General features: G+C 38.7%; 1 pseudogene across 1 annotated transcript; it reads right to left on the bottom strand.

Annotated features, from left to right (window-relative positions):
• Nucleotides 1–857: 857 nt before the first annotated feature.
• LOC307190967 (RNA-binding protein EWS-like) lies at nt 858–1,866 on the bottom strand (annotated as a pseudogene). The gene has a single exon. The product of its transcript is annotated as an RNA-binding protein EWS-like (transcript).
• Between the last annotated feature and the right edge of the window lie 3,163 nt (nt 1,867–5,029).

Below are 5,029 nucleotides of genomic sequence, written 5' to 3'. Positions count from 1 at the left end.
ATGATTGGCTACCCTCAGCAGCAGTATTACTTGAAATTTTGTTGTAAATAAAAAGTGTCAGGCCCTCCTCTAGACAGCCTAAGTTCAAATTTGCATTTTAAGGAGAGATCTAGATGACTTGCATGTGCTTGACAACTTGAGAAGCACTGCCCTTAGACAGTAATGATTTTCATGCCTACTGCACATTAGAATCACCTGGGTGTCTTTTTAAAAACAATGGTACCCAAGCTTTACCCAAGATTGAATCAGAGTTTCTGAGCTTGAGCTCCAGGCCTCTATGAAACTATGATTGAGCACAACTACAAATTTCTTGTTTTGTTTTGTTTCTGTTTGTTTATAAACATTTGAAATTTAATTTAAAATAATTACAACCATGAACATTGTTACAGTTAGAGGCCTTCTTTGTTCTCTACAATGACACTGAGCACATTTGTAAGGAGTTCCCATTGTTTGGTCTTAAACAACCACCTTTCAAAGAAGGAAAAAAAAACTTGGCACACTACCATTTATGTTGTTTGTTTCTTCACAAATGGTGAAAATACTAAAGAACAGACAAGGAATAATCATAATGTGTGACCAACATTATAAATATGGAATTATAAATTTAAACATTTGTGCAGGGAGCTCATCTTGGTGCTCTGTGGTGACCTAGATGGATGGGATAAGGGGGCATTAGGGACGTCCAAGAGGTAGGGGATATATGTATATTTATAGCTGATTCACTTTGTTGTACAACAGAAACTAATACAACATTGTAAAGCAACTATACTCCAATAAAGAAAGAAAGAAAGAAAGTATAAAAAGTAAATAAATCTGGTAGTCAATGCAGCTCCGTGGGGTCTCTGCATCTAGTAGGGTCAGTCTCTGCATTCCTGATGATGCTCACTTTTATCCATTTTCCCATGTTCTTCACTCCTGCCTCTTATTCCTCCCATCTGTTCCATCAAAGGTCCAGGGTGTCCCCTAGGCCACCTTGTCTTCCTCCACAAAAGCCACCCTTTGTCCATGCCCTGACCATCACAGAAGCCACCTCTGTCTCCACCACAGCCACCTCTGAACATTCCACTAGAACCACTATGGTACATGAGGCCACCTCGTGCTCTCAGCATGCTACCAGGGCCACCTCTGCCATGGTCACTGCCCGGGGGTGGGAAAGGTGGTGGGAGAAAGCCTTCAGGCTTTGGGGCCTTACACTGGTTGCACTCTGTTCTACAGGTGAAGTTCTGCTTTACACACCCCTGATTGGGGCACTGCCAGTCTCCAGCTTGGTGCTGGACCTTTCTTCCTCCAGACAGGTTCCCTTGGGAACTGCAGGGCCCTCTTGGTGGGAAGCCTCCTCTGTCTCCTCCTCAGCCTCCCATGTAACCCATGGGTCCTCTAGGACCTCCCAGGTCCCTTGGACCTCCTCGGAGATGTGGTGCCATCCCTCTGCCCTCACGGGGTGGCTGCATTCCTCCCTGCATGCTGTTCATTGGAGGCTTCTTCCAAGCCAGAGAAATTTTAAGTTTGCTCCCTTGAAAAATCCTTCCCATCAAACCACTCGACAGCAGTATTGGCAGTTGATGGGTCTTCATAGGACACTGTAGCATCACCTTTGGCCTTTCCTGTTTCCTTGTCCAAGTATATATGAATCATGGGTTGTCCAGTCCTCTTGTTCACCTTAACAACTCCACACTCCTTAAAGAAGTCTGCCAGATCATCTAGAGTCACACTGTCATTTAATTCCTGCACATAAATTGCACTGTTGTCAGAGTCTTCATCTGGATCTGCAGGTGGGCCTAAATCAAGATCTGGTCCTTCATCTATGGGTCCATCAGGCTTATTGAAGCCACCTGGCTCTTCAGTGCCCATTCCACCATGTCCTCTTCCCCATACACCTGTGTTCATGCTTCCAGGATCAAATCCTCCTCTTCCACTGCCTTGGTTATCAGGGCCACTCATGCTCTGGTTCTCTCCTGGATTTAGGTTTCAAAGAATTATCAGTGTTCTGTGGTTACAACAACTGAAAAATCTCAACAAAAATCATAGTGAAAAATCAAAATAGTTGTCCAGACTAGGATAAATATCTAAAGGTTCACCACGTCTTTAGGCTAAAATAGATCTTGAACAGTATTATGTTTTTACTTTTTAAGATATGAATTACTGTGCTTTACTTGCACTAAGTAACCACTTTGAAACACATTGCTTTGGGGGTATTATTGAGAAGTAAATATATAAGCAAAAATCTCCATGAAATATATTAAGCTTTAGCTGTAAATTAGCTGTTTTGAGCACTTAATTAAAATACTATCTCATTCTTTTCTTAAGTACAGTGATTTTCCTATAAGAAATAGAGTTTAAGATATCAAGAACATGAATTTGCAATCACCCAGCTTAATCAAGCCTGAGTATCCCCATTGCCTGCTAATCTATCAGAAACTGATGTGGTCATATATTGTTCATTCAGGTGTGCTGCTGATATGACTCATACTGGCAGAAAGCTCAGGTTCATTAGATAAAAATCAAACTTGATCTTGCATTGTAATGCAGTCTTCTAACATGCATTTAAGAAACAATAATGTAGCTCTTTGTGGTTGCAACCACTTCTATTATTTTCTCCTAGGATATTGTACATATGCCCTTTTGATTTAATCAAATGTATTACAATCACACTTTATCTTACTAACACAACTTTTTTTGAGTACTAAAAAATTCCTCCTGACCCAGCTAAAGAAGAACATGTGATAGAATTTTATTCTTAGAGAATGGGAATGAATTTTTTAATTATCCATATGTTCCTACCCAAAATTCCAAGGACACAGATCTGCTTGACCACTGGCTAGAAGTAAGAGTATCTGGAAGTATGAAGTCAAAAAGCAGAGCAAAGCTGTGTTTACATGAGGTGAATTCTAAATTTCGGTTACGTTAGGTTAGGGTGCGAGCTTTCTTAGCTACCACTAACTGGAATGCAATTATGTATTACTGATCAGGTATTCAATAGTCAAAAATTAGTGGTACATAAAGTATTGCTTTGGCATTTAAGTAGTTACTATCCTCATGATCTATATACTGTCTTGTCATGTATGACAAGATCTGGGACCCAAGTGATAGTCTGAGATACATACCATCTTGAACAACTTTACGTATGTGAGACAGAGTGGGCTAGATACTTGCACCACTCTGACTTGATTTGATCAGCTTGGAGCTTCAAGAAGCCAACTGTATAATAACTCTATTGGTTATTGGGATTCCTTTTCCTTGCTTGTCTTTTTTATAGGATCTCTGAAATGCAGCTCTGTTATGGTCAATACTTTTAGAGAATGAACTTATAATTACCAGGGGGAAGGGCAGGGAGAAAGGATAGACTGGGAATTCAGGACTAACATGTACACACAGCTATATTTAAAATAAAATGTCTTTCTATGAAAAAAAAAAATTTTGTTTTCTCAGATTTTTTTTTATGCCAGAAGACTGTTGTTTTTAATGTTTTTTCATGTCATATAGTTTTTTGAGTCATATAGCAAGTATTGTTGCCATGCAAGCTATAGGTGTAAAACAGAGAAATTAATGGTTATTCTTCCTTTCTTTTAACAACCATGTAATGAGCACCACCAGTTTTATGCAGGTCTAACTCTGTGATATGCAGAAAGATGAATAATGAAGCAGCCGTTGATCACAGGGTCTAACAATCCAGAAGGGAAAGCAAAAAGTACAGATGTATACAATAACTACAATTGTTAAAAGTGCATTTCATGAGTGGTGTTGAGAAATGCTGGGGCTATGAAAGGGAAAGATCAATTTGATTTTGGAGTATCAGGAAAGACTTCACGAAGTCAGTAGTTAAAGCAATGTTTGTAGATAAGCATTGCAGAAAAACAAAATTTAATCTCTTCTTTCATTTTCTATTTGATGTTTAAATCTCCATACGTCACTTGGCCTTTCTCATTTGTAACAGGAGATTTAAAGCTTTTGTCTTAAGGACAGATTGCATGTCTAAATATAAAAGGCAAAAACTAAAGGATTTACAAAAAAATCGTAGGAGAAAATCTTTATGATCTTGGAATAGGAAAAGCTCCCTTAAACAGTACATAAAGAGGTTAAGAACATATAAATCTTTTGTTTTGTCTTCATCAACCAGTAATACAGTGGAAGATGGATGGACAAACTAGAAGAACATGTGAAGATATTGGTGATACTATGTCTGAAAAATGACTCATACCTTAAATATTTTTTAAAATCTCTCAGAATTAGGTAAGGCAAAGACATTTAAAAATAGGTGAGAGACTTGCCAGTCACATCACAAGATAGGATGTCCACTTGCCCCATAAACATGAAAAGTATTTGACTTCACTTATTATTGGAGAAATGCAAAATAGAATCACAGTACATATAATTTTACTAGAAGAGTGGAAATGACAAAAGAAAATTCCAAATGTTGAGGAAGATGTGGAGGAACTAGAATTCTCATGTACTCTTAGTAGAAGTATAAACTGATAAAACCACATAGGAAGATGTTTGACAGTTTCCAATCGAGTGTAAGTTTACCGTATGTCTCAGCAATTCCAGCCCTAGGAATATACCTGTATTGTATCCTATTGCTGCTGTAATAAACTACCTTAAACTTAGTGTCTTAAAACAACACAAATTTGTTATCTTACAATTCTTTAAATAAAAAGCCTCATCAGGTCTCAGTGAGCTAAAATAGAGGTGTCTTATGTTCCTTTCAGCACTTTCTAGGTTAGAGTCCGTTCTGAAGCCATTCCCAACTTCTAGAAGAGTCCTGCATTCCTCGAGTCATGGCCAAGCCCTCCATTATTAACGCCAGGAATGTTGGATTCTCTCACCCTTCTTCCTTCATTATTTCTCTCTCTCTCTCTCTCTCTCTCTCTCTCTCTCTCTTTCTCTCTTGGCCTGTCTCTCTCTCTTTGTGCCTTTCTGTCATCTCTCTGCCTCTCTTTGCCTGTATCTCTGTCCCTCTTTGTCTCTGTCTCTCCTTTTCTCTATCTCTCTGATTTTCTTTCTCTCTGTCTGTCTCTTTCTCCTTCTCTCT

The sequence above is a fragment of the Stenella coeruleoalba genome (assembly GCF_951394435.1).
Source record: "Stenella coeruleoalba genome assembly, chromosome: 8".
In the NCBI taxonomy this organism is placed as follows: domain Eukaryota; kingdom Metazoa; phylum Chordata; class Mammalia; order Artiodactyla; family Delphinidae; genus Stenella; species Stenella coeruleoalba.
Note: the sequence above shows the minus strand (reverse complement) of the source record. Positions and strands in the feature narration are given on the sequence as shown.